Source organism: Hyperolius riggenbachi, chromosome 12, assembly GCF_040937935.1.
Source record: "Hyperolius riggenbachi isolate aHypRig1 chromosome 12, aHypRig1.pri, whole genome shotgun sequence".
Taxonomy (NCBI): Eukaryota; Metazoa; Chordata; class Amphibia; order Anura; family Hyperoliidae; genus Hyperolius; species Hyperolius riggenbachi.
Window position 1 is genome coordinate 104,936,890 of NC_090657.1, and position 13,985 is coordinate 104,950,874.

Here is a 13,985-nt window from a genome sequence, read left to right on the forward strand (position 1 = left end):
TGTCCTGCATTTGCGCTTTTTGGTAATCGCAGTCGCTCCAGTGGAATTTGGCCCATCCATTAACATTAGCTGAGCATTTAGGGAAATCGCTAGCGTTTTGAATCGCTCACAAAATCGCTCTGGTGGGTTTGAGCCCTTTAAGGTATTTTGAAGTTGCTTTAACAAGTCATTTGCGTTTCTTGTTATTGCATTTGGAGGTATGAGGCATTTGCAGTGAGCGGAGGCCATTGTTCATCCTGTGCAGCGAACTAGGCCCTAGAAAAAGAGTTCTGGTCACCACCAGTTGTGTGTATTACCAAGACTGGGGGATTATACATGTTGTTGTCATGGTAACACAGATGTTGAGTATGCAAGCACTGCTAAATGTAATCATACAAAATATAAGGGTTAATGAAAGTTAGTGGTAGTAAAAGTGGTTGTGTTATTTTATTAACTGCTAACAGTGGTCATTGCTTTGATCCCACAGGCTCGGTCTGCCTCCCTTTCTTGCTTTTGTTTGTACTGTGTTGGAGAAGATTATTACAGGGTAAGTTCAGCTCTTTGAATTGTGACAAATGTGTGTGTTGGACTGTCTTTTGTAACTAGATGCTAGTGATGCTTCGTGTATTTGATTATTTCACCCAATTGTCTTGACCGAGAGACCTGCTTGTAAAAGGGAGTTAGTGAAACAACTAATATTGCCCCTGGCTCACTAATCACTCACTGATAGATTCTCTTCATTTTTATAGGTTTTTTTTCTTTTTTTAACCACCACTCAAATTCTCCACACTGAAAAATAATCTGAAGGGTTTATGAAATTTTGTAAAATTGAAATTTATGAAGTGGTTATTATTGTGTCCAGTGTAAAATGAAACCATTTGGGGATGTTACCTCATTTACCTCATTTACATGCACAATTTTGAAGTACTTGGGTCAGGATTAGGGATGATCGATAAAATGCAAATAACTCAAGTTCCAGGTAAAGGTGGACATACACTTATAGATTTGCAGCAGATTCAACCATCAGATAGATTTCTGTCAGATGCCTGTCATGTCAAATCTGACAGGAATCTATCTGATGTGTACCACACACTAGGAACTGATTTCCAATAGATTTCAGAATGAAATCTATTGGAAATCGATCTAAATGCATTGTTGGACCATTAGATACAATGGAACTCTATGGGCCATCAGTCTGCTGCCAGCAGCAGATCGACCTAGATTTTCCATCCTGTCAGATAGATCAGAAATCGGCCACTCGATCTGGGAATTTGATAGAATCGATTTCTGATCGATCGATTCTATAGAATCGATCGATCCATGGCTGAAATCGACCAGTGTATGGGCCCCTTAAGGCTAAGTTCACGGTGGGAGTTGTGTTGCGTTCCTTGTAAAAGCAGGAATGTAACGGAAGGGCAAAGGGGTATAACATGTCATCTGACCGTTGCATCACATACAGTAAAGCATACAGCCATAAAATGCTTTCTTCACTGTCACTGTTAACGCTCACATTTTGTGATAATGCAGTGCATGTAGTGCCTTATGATGCCGCACACTGTTGTACCGCACCGCACCCACCGCACTGCAAATATCGCATAGGTGGTGCAGTGCAGTGTGGCAAACTGCATTAGAAGGCGTCCTTTACGCTGCTCTGCACTAATGTGAATCTGAAGCCTAAATGTTATGCAGCTTGAACTTGGATCAATAAAAATTGAAAGGAAGTAATTCTGATTGGTCCAATGCCAAGCTGCATATAATTTACATGAAACTTGAATGCAAGGAAAATTTATTTGCATCTCATTGATCATCCCTGGTCAGGATCCCCAGCCAGTTACTAGCCTTTGACAGACTTTTAGGGCCAATTCACACTTGCAACATGCAAAACGCTAGCGCTTTTTCTAGCGTTTTGCTCTGGGGATTTTTGGAGATTAACGGGAAAAAAATCACCATTCACGCTTGGCGATTTTTCCGCGATCGCGATTAGCGCTTCTATAGCACTAAACATGCTCACAGGGAAATCGCCTGAAAATGGTGCAGGATACAAATTTGCATTTGGTGATTTGTGTTAATGCCGGCGATTAACGCAAATCGCCCAAGTGAGAATGGGCCTATAGGGTATTATGGCACTAGCACTTTAAAAAGCGCCAGCGTTTGAGCGTTTTGTCGAAATCGCCGACAAAACGCTCAGATGTGAACGGGGTTTATTGGCCCATACTCACAGGCTTCAATTGTCGCCGTAACCACGTGGCACACGCGTGTTGCGGCGACAGGTTGCCCGTGAGTATGGCGCGCGCACCCCGAACCGTCGCTCATTGCTGCTGTCGCCAGGCGATTGGCGCGGTCAATTGCCTGGCGACAGTTGCCGCTGCAACTTTGCCGCAACTGTCGCTAGTCCGCGTGTGTATGCGGACTAGCAACAGCAACCTATAGGCATCACACGGAGCTTCTGGCAGGGGGGAGGAACGTCGGCGACAGCTTCCGTCGCACCACTAATCCCTCTTCTGCAGTGTGTATGCGGAGGGACCCGGCGCTGATCTGTCGCGCACACGACTAGCGACAATTGTAGCCCGTGAGTATGGGCAATAACTGTTGTAGGCTTCAGTCTCTGTTGTTGACCAGCTCCATTCTGAGCAGCATGATGGTTTAAGCCAATCAACAGCAGAGGAAGCCTGCTTGCTGGTCTTGCCAGCAACTAAGCTGTTTCAGGGCATGTCACCAAACTTTGAATTCAGGATTTTTTTTTTATACATACAAAGGTAACATCTGGACACTCTAAGGGCTTTTTCCACTATATCGGTTATTGTCAGTTATAACTAAAAGGATAATTAATGTGAAAGGTAATGTCAATTTTTCCCTATGGCTCAGTTCACATTATACAAGTCTAACTGAAAGCACGCACCTGAGTCTCCATTGCCAATAAAGGGAAGCCGCATGACGTTGCATACAGTTGTTCACGCGACAGCCGGAAGTACCCACGGGGGGATGCGAGGCGATGCGGTGCCACCACCTTGCATTCCAAACACCAATGGAGACGGGCCTTCCTTAACCACTTGGCGTGATCGTGGCGGCAGCCCCAAGGCCGCCTAACGCCAATTGGCATTAAGTCTTGAGGCAATGTTTGTCTGGGAATCCCTGCTGTCTCCCACCGGCGATCACTGCTAGGAGACTGTTACATTGTACAGTGCTGCGATCTATGGCAGCGCTGTACTGGGGACAGCCGTGGCACTCAGCTGTCCCCTTGGGAGGCACAGAGAGCGGTCGGCTCTCATAGGCTGATGTCTATGACAGCTGATCGCTGTTATTGGCTGGCATAATAATACAATAAATAAAATGTACATTTTTATTTAAACCCCCCACAAATAAATTAATAAAAAAATATACAAAGCCCTGCAGCAGCGAACAGAGCCCACCAACAGAAAGACAAACACAGAACATTTATATCGTGCTTTTCTCCTGACGGACTTAAAGCGCCAGAGCTGCAGCCACTAGGACGCGCTCTATAGGCAGTAGCAGTGTTAGGGAGTCTTGCCCAAGGTCTCCTACTGAATAGGTGATGGCTTACTGAACAGGCAGAGCCAAGATTTGAACCCAGGTCTCCTGTGTCAGAGGAAGAGCCCTTAACCATTACACTATCCAGCCACCAGCTTCTGTTGGTGGGCAGAAAAGGGTGTGTGCTGAGTTGTATGGCCCGGCAACGAGCCCTTAAAGCTGCAGTGGCCTTAATTGTAAAAAAATTGCTTGGTCACTAGGGGGGTGTAAGCCTATGGCCCTTAAGTGGTTTACTAAAAATCTAGCTTATGTAAATTCCCTGATCCATTCTATTGAATCACTAAAGTTACATACACACTTCAAACAACTGTCGCCTGGCATCGTTGCCCGTTACTGTTTTGGGTGACAGGTATGCAATGACTGTTGTACAGACATGTTGCTTGGTTCCAGGCCAAGCATCAGTTTTTCTTATCTATGGCTGGGGAGAGGCCAATTTTACCGCTTCCGTGCAGTATGAGGGCCAACAGATTTTGAATATTATGAACAGTAGGTAAATTCACATACTACATGGAGGTGGTAACATTGGCCAGTCATTAGCAAATTAAAATTGGATGTGCGCATGCATCCTAAGCAGTGTGTCTGTACAGGAACCATTAATTTCAAGTGTACTTGACATGTGCAGCAAAAACACCTTCATGCTTCATACATAGCTGGGACTGCTGTAAGATAGACACTTTCTGCATTCAAGTTTTAAATAAAAGTGACAATAAGTCTTCTACAGATTTACACTTTATAGACAGGAAAATAATCATTTAAACATGGCAGTTAAATAGTAAAAAGCACTCTTGCCTATTTCAGAATTAGGCCCAAAGTGTCCCTGAAAGATGCTTATTATTGTTATGACGTATTTACAGATTTCCTCTATATCACACTATCCCTCAGAACATCATCACACTGTGTAATTTGCACTCAGACTGCTCCATTTAGGCTTTGAGGAATCAAGCTGCTGAGCAGCACCATTCTGGATAGTACTGCCATGTAAATAGTAGCATAATGTGTGCATAGTAGCAGAACAAGTACATACATAGTAGTAGTAACATTTCCTGATTCTGACAGGAATGTAATGCGTTCTTCCTGAGGTTTGATGAGTCAGGACAGGGAATAGGTGTGATCAGGCCTCATCCACACTTGCTGTACATTCTGTCATTTCCACTCCTTGGCAACCATTTGTTACAACAGTCACGAATAAATATTGCTAAAGTACCGTATATCTTCATTCACAAAAATAGTACATGCTGCTTTCATTTTAACCAGATTAAAATCTAATTTCCTATTATTGTGAGAAATTGTCTTTACTATTCCCTGAAATTTAGAAGCACACGCGTGTTGATGCTTGAGTGCACTCTACTCCTCCTGCCTGACCCAGATTTCTAGCTTTCACCACAGTCAGTCAGGCCTGGTTCACACATAAATCTGTACATTTCCAGTTCAGTCCAGCCCTGTCAGTTTTGCATCAGTTTTTCCTGACTGTACCGGAAATGTACACCTTTGATGTATGAACACATCCATAGAAACACATACAAAACTGATGCCAACTATCAAAAACTGACAGGACAGGACTGCACACATTTGTATGTGTGAACCAAGCCTTAAGGTGGCCACACACCATACCATTTTTTAAATATCTGTTCAATTCCAGAATAGCAATCAATTTTTTTCTGACTGATTGTAACAATTCAAAAATCTGACCACACACCTATGTTCAATGTTTCCCCAATCATGAATAAAATAATTAAAAGCTCAGAAAAAAATTGATTGGAACATCAAGTAATTGACAATCCATCACACACACCATACAATTCTTGACAAAGTTGGTCTGAAATTTCCAACATGTCCCATCTCCAAAAATAAAACAGGAAATTCGATCGTATTTATCCTCTTGATTTTTCAGGACAACTGATCAAAATTATCGAATTGGTAAAATATTGGATCTTTAAATTGTATGGTGTATGGCCACCTTTAGAGCATTGCACCTCTGGATCCACCCCTCAGTGTTACCTTTTGCATATAATCTGCTAAACACAGTCTCACATTCACTCCCAATTGACAATACAGTAAAGTGTGTTCTGCAGGACCAGCTGACATTAATGGGGGCATGATTAGTAATGTGGATGGCATCTGGCTGGTCAGTTGGGTGGGATGGGGCTGGTAGTGAGTATTCTGGCACCTCTCCATGCTGCTCTAGTTTCATCCTGCCTTGGCTCTAGCTCCTCTACCCCTTTGTGCACTCAAGGGGACCTGCAAAGGACTAAAGATAGGTCACTAGAGCAGTCACCATCGATTGATTCCCAGGAAATTGATCAGGACAGTCAATGGCCTGGAAAATTGCTTGAAAACCCCTCAGGCTGGGGTCACACTTGTCCATGTATAAAACTATCAGGTTTCTGCCATGAGTTTTTCTGCAAGTTTTCCTGCTTTGTGTTTTTTTTTTTAGTGCGTTTCTTGTGAGTTCATGTTAGTTTTTTCATGCGTTTCTGTTGTGCGTTTTTAATGAATATTCATACAAGTTAAAAAAAATAATCTTCAAATAATTTTTTCCCCGTTTTTATATTCTTTCCCCCAAAAAATCATCATCGCATGAGTTTTTCCATTCCCATAGGAAAGCATTGTGTGAGAAAAGCATTCATTTCTTCCAACTCACGGAGAAAGAATTAACTTGCTGGGCATTTTTTTCCCGCACTGAAAAACTCACATCACTGTGGGGTTTTGTGGGGCTCATAGAATAACATCATGTGCGATTCTGCATGCATTTTCCTTGCTGTAGAAAAACACATACGATTGTAATAAGTGTGAGCCTGGCCTTAGGGCCCTGTCACACTGAATCAGTTGCTGTAACTGTGCAGTGCAATTAAATAGGTTCTTTCACGAAAAAAGTAGACAGTTAAAAAATGTGACAGATGACAGGTTTTGGGCCAGTCCATCTTTTTAAGGGGGATTCTCAGGGCTTTCTTTGTTTTCAACAGCATTTCCTGAACAACAGTTGCAAAATCTAACTGACATAATAGTGTGCAAGTGATTAGGGAGGCCGGCTGGTATCTTGCTATTTTGGCAGTTAAACTGCTGTTCAGGAAATGCTGTTGAAAACAAAGAAAGCCCTGAGAATCCCCCTTAAAAAGATGGACTGGCCCAAAACCTGTCATCTGTCACATTTTCTAACTGCCTACTTTTTTCGCGAAAGATCTCCTTTAATGTGCAGTTCAGTGTCCATGTTTCCCTATGGGTCAGTTTATATTATATGGGTTTTAACTGAAAGCTTTTCCCAATGTACTGCTATGGGACAACTGATCAGTGAAAATAGATCTGTTTTCAGTGTTCTGTGTGAAAGAGAATGTGTTCCCACTTGAGAGTAAAACTAATGTTTTTTGTCTGTTTTACCTCATTGCAAAACTGACAGTGAACAGCTCCTATTTTATATAATATTATATAATGTATCATTATTTAAAGGGGATCTTTCGCGAAAAAAGTAGGCAGTTAGAAAATGTGACAGATGACAGGTTTTGGGCCAGTCCATCTTTTTAAGGGGGATTCTCAGGGCTTTCTTTGTTTTCAACAGCATTTCCTGAACAGCAGTTTAACTGCCAAAATAGCAAGATACCAGCCGGCCTCCCTAATCACTTGCACACTATTATGTCAGTTAGATTTTGCAACTGTTGTTCAGGAAATGCTGTTGAAAACAAAGAAAGCCCTGAGAATCCCCCAAAAAGATGGACTGGCCCAAAACCTGTCATCTGTCACATTTTTTAACTGTCTACTTTTTTCGTGAAAGAACCCCTTTAACACTAGTAAATCTACAATGGATCCATTGAATCCTTTGCAGTAAGTGGGCTGCACTTCCGTAAAGTCAATAATAATTAGGGACAGGCAGATGTGTTCTCCATATGGCCTATGGTGGTAACGTATCTGGCCCCGACTCCAGCAGAACCATAGCGGACCATGCTACACCGTCCACCCCCATTGGCCGCATGTTATCCGGCTGCTGCAGCTGTACATGGGCCATACATTAGGCGACTTGGCAGCCGATTGACCATCCGATTTGCTTATTATAATTAAATCAAATGAAAATCAGTGCCGCCAAGAGTATTCCCGATCAGTGATGCGACCAATTTCGGGCCGGCATTGTATCAACTGAACATGCTGCCTAATGTCGGCTGACATACTCGCACAATTTCAGATGCAGCCTATTGATTTCAAAGGCTGTGATTCCACACCCAAAGTTGTGTGCGAAAAAAGGCTGCGATCTGTGGCTAGTGAAAATAGGCCCTTCAAGCCATGCAACAGTGATTTTGAAACACTGTACAGTATCTCAAATACACTCTATTTTATTTTGCAGGGTGTTGCTGGGTGAGTGTGAAATAGAGGTAGCAAAAACTATTTAACCATTCATGCACTTTAATATCATTTGTCCTATCCACTAAGAATCCTGCAATTCCTGAACCACATAGCTGACTCTTCCAAACGTAAATATTTGTATATACACATTCAGACATACCTATAATTAGGCCTACACAGACACCAAGCACAGTTTGGTCAGATGCCAAATAACCTACAAGTATGTTCTTGAGTTGTTTTTCTTGTTATTATTATTATTATTATTATTATTATTATTATTATTATTATTATATTTTGTTTATTGAATGCCATGATGTGTTCCTGGGGGTGCAAATGGCAATCTTACATAAAAGCAGCCGTTGGTGTGTTTGAAAACTCTTGGAGAAGCATGTGATTGGTTTAATCCACTAATAGAAATGTAAGGCTCTGATTTGCTGTGATCACTTCCTGCTTTAGAATATGACCATTACCACCATTACCAGCAAATGGCTTCCAAATACATTATGTAATCTGAAGAGGAAGAACATGCCCAGTCCAGCTTACAGCCTAAGTGGTAGGGAGGAAACCTGAGTATCCAGAGGAAACCCACACAAAGCCAGTGAAAACAAATTCCATGCATGGTTTGTCCTTAGTAGGATACAAATCTAGGGCCCTAGGAATACAAGGCTAATTTTCTTGTGGATGGAGCAACAATCTCATGTCTGCAGGGGTATGCTGACTTTGTAAGCAAACCATTTGTAAGACAATTTACTCGAATCACTACTGTGACTCCTCCAAAGACCATTCCTGACTCCTGCCAGACCTCTTGCTCCACTCTTCTTCCAGGAGGGTACACTGGTGCAATCAAGTGTACACTGGAGTCATGTTTACATGTAAATGGACCACTCAGCAATGCCCTAAAGATACTCTGAGCATTTACTGTCCCTACGTGGTCAAAGGTAAAGTTTCTAATAGAGCTTTTGCACAGACTTTAGAAAGCTTGTTTTTCCAGTGGTATTCCTATTGAGAAACCATCACATAACAGTCAGGGTCCATGCTGCCATTAAGGCAAAGGGGGCAATTGCTCCAGGGCCCCCAATAGCTGCAAGGCCCCCTTGCGCCATTCCAGATGGTCTCCACCTGACTGCTCCTGCAGTATGAGTGGCCCGTTGCATGGCATTGCAGTGCTCTTTGGCTAGGAGCGGTTACCTGGTACGAGCGGCAGACGATGCAAGGGATTGTTGAGGCTGTAGTGCGGCCTCTGCATCCCCTACACAGCACTGCAATACCATACAATGCAAAAGAGTCATGAAATTAGGGTGGATGTGCGGCTGCCCAGATCGGTGGCCCAGGGGCTGACATTGGTGGTGGTGGTGGGTCGCAGGTTACCTTTGCCCCAGGGCCCCCATGCAGCTTAAATCAGCCTTGATAATAGTTATGCTACCTTCACATATGCAACAGCGGGAACGCAATATACCGGGAAAGCGGTGCCATGTGTTACATTGTGTTGTGTACAGTGAAGCATATAGTCAATGAAAAGTATGATTCACTATTACTTTCTGCACTTTTTTTGGTAACCATTTTGTGGTAACACTACGATGCCACACGCTGTTATACTGCTACGCACCCGCCTCACTGTGAATGTCACATAGGTAGTGCATTTCAGTGTGTCTAGACACGTTACACTACAAGGTACTACTGTGAATGCAGCCTTAGGAAAATGAGTACTTTATAAGACCGTTGGCTAGAGTAGTGTTTCTCAACATTTTATTGGTATGTACCCCTTACTCACCCCCTAGCATAGTAAACATTATCACAAGTAGCCCTTGACAAATATATATTTAATCGTAGTACATGTTAATTGGTTCTAAACAATTTCCAAGCATTTAATATTGCTTTAATTAGCTAAAACACTAATCTGGTTTTGTTTAAATACTGTAAGATTTATCATTTTCTAAAACTCTAAATTTGTTATTCTTGGTTAAGTATATCAAGCCCGAGTACTCCTGGAACCATCAGTGGGATACGCGTACCACACGTTGATAACCTAGGGGCTAGAGTACACATATGTAACTTAAGCAGCACCGTGGTTCTTAAGCAGCCAAAAACATTGCAGGCAATGGCGTCAATTCACCAGAGAGGATTTACTAAGAGAAAAAAAGTAGATAGTTTATCTCATGAGGTATTTTAACACTCTGGAGTCAATTCACCAGTGTGAGAGGACAGAGAGAAAAGTGTTGGATAGCAGGGGATAATGGAGAGATATGCATGAGGAAAGTGTGAGAAAGCAGAGAGTTAGGTCATCGGTATTAATGATTTACATGGGATACTTTTCCTCTCTGTAAGCTTGAAAGTGAAGCATTGTGGGTAGGAGGCGGAGTTTTACCACTACGTGACCAGAGTAATCCCGCCTTTTACTGCCGGATCATATCATAAATCATATCACGAGTGAGTCTGAACTTCCTCACCACCTCTGTCTCAGTAAAATTATCAAGAACTGTTCTCTCACGAAAATTATGAGGGGCGATTAAACAGACCCTCCTCCTACGCCTTCATCTCCTCATAATAGAAGCAAGCTCTAAGGGCCCATTCACACTAGAAATCGCTAAATGCTAACACAAAACGCTGAGCGTTTTTCTGGCGTTTTTTCCTAGCGATTTTTCACTGTATAGAGAGCGTTTTTCCAGCGATTAGCGTTTTGAGATTTCTAGTTCAATTTAAATACTTTAAGGGCCCATTCACACCTGAGCGGGAATTGCACGATTCCCGCTCACGGCAAACCGCTAGCGGTTCTGCAAGAACCGCTACACAATGTAGCGAGTGGCAGTGTTCTCACTGCCGCGGTTGCGGTTAGCGATAACCGAAACCACGCTGCATGCAGCGGTTTCCCGGCGACGAGCGTTCCGAGCTGTGCACGCTAATCGCGATCGCTCCAAACCCGCCGCAGTGTCCAGTGATTTTTCCGCACTGATCGCGGGAAAATCACTCCAGCAGAGTTCTGCGGTTTCAAGTGTGAACGGGCCCTTATTGAAACGCTAATCACTCCAGAATCGCTCAGAAAACGCTGCAGGCAACGCGTTTGCGTTTCAGCAAATCGCTAAACGCTTAGATGAGAACACTTCCATACACTTTCATTGTGCACACGTTTTTCAAATCGCTAGCGATTTTCAGCAAAGCTGAAATCGCTCTGAAAATGCACAAGTGTGAATGGGCCCTAAGGCCTAGTGCACACCAGAGCGGTTCGGCTGCGTTTTGCGATCCGCTTGCGGCTGCGGATACGCTTGGGTAATGTATCTCAATGGGCTGGTGCACACCAGAGCGGGAGGCGGTTTGCAGAAACGCATACTCCCAGGCTGCTGCAGATTTTGGATTGCGGAGGCGTTTCTGCCTCAATGTTAAGTATAGGAAAAACGCAAACCGCTCTGAAAAACGGCACTTCAGAGCGGTTTGCCAGGCGGTTTTTGTTACAGTAGCTGTTCAGTAACAGCTTTACTGTAACAATACATGAAATCTACTACACCAAAAACGCTTCACAAAACCGCAAAACGCTAGCTGAAACGCTACAGAAAAAGAAGAAAAAGCGTTTCAAAATCTGCTAGCATTTTGCGGATCTGCTAGCGGTTTTTGGTGTGCACCAGGCCTAACAGAGTAAGCTCAAAAGGCTCCATCTTCCACAGCAGCAGCTGCTGTGTGAAAACCACGATATCTCCAGGTTCATTCAGGGGATAAAGAGATGAAAAAATAACGAATGGCCACACCCCCTTTCTTCCCTGGTGAATTGTGATTTGGAGAAAAACTAACTACTAACTATCACATATTTATCTCATACTTATCTCACATTTATCTCTTGCATTTCTCTCTGTCGATATTTTCCCCTATACTTCTGGAGAATTGCTATTTGGAGATATCACAGGAGGTAAATTACCTCCCAAGAGATAAATAGGTTGGTAACCTCTGGTGAATTGATGCCAAAGTCTCACGGACAAAAATATCTAAATACCACATAAAGCCATTATAATGCATATAGACAAGGCAAGGCAGCTTATCTGAATCTGGAAGCTGGATTTCTGTAATTTCTGTCAGCTTTTTCAGATTCACATTACCAAGACAACTGTTCTCCTCCTTTTTTATCCTCACTTGCAGGTCAGCTAAATACTTGTACACATGCTGGATAAACTTTGGCCAAGGCAGCTGATTGCAAAAACCTCTGCCAAGAATCTACTGTGTGTACAACAGCCCCTGATAATTCCCCCCCCCCCTTGGCCAGTGATTAGCCTGGCCAAGAACATTGTTCTTCCCACTCACTCCGCCCGCTGTGTGACATCACTCCACCTGCTGTGTGACATCACTCCCATGCTGCTCTTTTCACCCCCGAATATCAACAGTGTCTGTACAGTTTCGGACCTGCAATGTTGCTCGAGCGATTGGATCTTGATCCCCACCAGGCAACATGCCTCATGTGTGTGGATGAGACTTTGAGTAACTCTAAAGACACTTGCATATAACATAAGAAGAAATCAGAGAGGTAATATGACTGACTGTAAAGATGCGTGTACACTTTTTAGATAATCTTTGGCAGAAATCGATCCCTCCGCACTGTTTCAACCAAGAATCTAGTGTGTATACAGCTGCCCTCGATGTCATTTAGCGATCTGTCCCACCAGATTGCTAAATGATGAGCAATGAACAAGCCTATTGTGCTTATACTGTACTTACCTTGCCACTGGAAGTTTCTCATTCCTGTGCCACACTTTCGTCCCTCGTCCTGTATCCATTGTACACATCGCTTAAGGTGCGTACACACCTGTGATATAAGTCCTCCATCTGTGATCGAGACCGGATCACTTTGGGTGACATCGTTGGGTGGGCCAGTACAAACGCGTGTCAGCTGTGTAGCTGGCAATGCGTTCTGCTGCTATGGAGGTGGCGTGTGTGTGACATCAAGTGGCGGGAAGGTGGCAACTTCAAAGAAGTTGGCCGCCCGTTAGGTGAGTAGATCTGCTGAGCAGATCGCTAGCGAGTTGGGGTTTGGGGGCTGCCGTACACACGATTTATAATCGGTGGTCCTTATCAGCCGACTTAAGCAAGCATGTGTATGAGCCTTTAAGCAGTATATCTATACAGCAGTTCTTCCCTGTAGTGTTGTCCTAAAGAACGAATAATCATTAAGAGTGACATTGAGCTAGTGTGTGTGAGCCTTAAAGCTAGGCATGTGTGTGGACTTAGATGTAAACAATGATTTTGCACAAAATATAATATTTACTGTCATCAATGTTTTAAGTATAGAGTTGTCTCAAACCTCCGATTTTAGGTTCGCGAACCTCGTAAGCGAACATGCGAAAAAACTTTGCGAACCTGCAAACTTTTCGAACCGCCATAGACTTCAACAGGCAGGCGAACTGTCAAAACTACAAACATTAATTGTGGCCACAAAAGTGATGAAAAAGATGTTTCAAGGGGTCTAACACCTGTAGGGGGGTATGGCGGAGTGGGATGGACGCCAAAAGTCCAAAAGATTTGACGCACAGCAGGGTTTAAGGGCAGAAAGCACATTTTATTGCTAAATTGGAGGCCTAAAGTCCTTTAAAACATCTTGCATGTGTATACATCAATCAGGTAGTGTAATTAGTGTACTGCTTCACACTGACAGACTAAACTCACTGTGTAATGCACCGCAAACAGCTGTTTGTGTAGTGACGGCCATGCTGGACTGGTGCACACCATGGCGAGAGTGCAGGCGTAGGCGTTTTTCAAGCCCATATGGTCGGGCTGAGGTAGATCAATGACAGAACAACAGTGACTGAGTGCTTAGCTGATCGAATTTGGTCTGTCCACAATGAAGCAACAACCTTATTATCTTCTTGGGTCAGGTTTGCCCCCCAACCCCAACACACTCATTTAGCCGGTCATTACTTAATTGTGATACGCAAGCCCCTTCACAGTGGCAAGGTAACGATCACGAAGGGGAATTGACACATGTACATGCCTTTTGTTTTGTTGTTGCAGCCGCAGTGCAGCCAGAAAAATTAGGCAGGCATGTACACGCACCAGAAAAATTATTATAGCGCCCGCTGCTAGCAGCGGCCTTAAAAATTCAGGAATCCACCTGGAGTCCTGGACCCTGTTGGTGGTGGCGGAGAAGGCAGTCA

General features: G+C 43.4%; 2 protein-coding genes across 14 annotated transcripts in view; one reads left to right on the forward strand and one right to left on the reverse strand.

The window, feature by feature from the left end:
• CALCOCO2 (calcium binding and coiled-coil domain 2) overlaps nt 1-13,985 on the reverse strand; it is a 755,339-nt gene that overhangs the window by 432,141 nt on the left and 309,213 nt on the right. The window lies entirely within an intron of this gene.
• Nucleotides 1-13,985, forward strand: part of HOXB3 (homeobox B3) — a 79,588-nt gene that overhangs the window by 38,327 nt on the left and 27,276 nt on the right. For all 3 annotated transcript variants that reach the window (XM_068263860.1, XM_068263861.1, XM_068263863.1), the window contains one exon: nt 467-526. The gene's annotated coding sequence lies outside the window, so the exon portion shown is untranslated. The remainder of the gene's footprint in view (nt 1-466; nt 527-13,985) is intronic.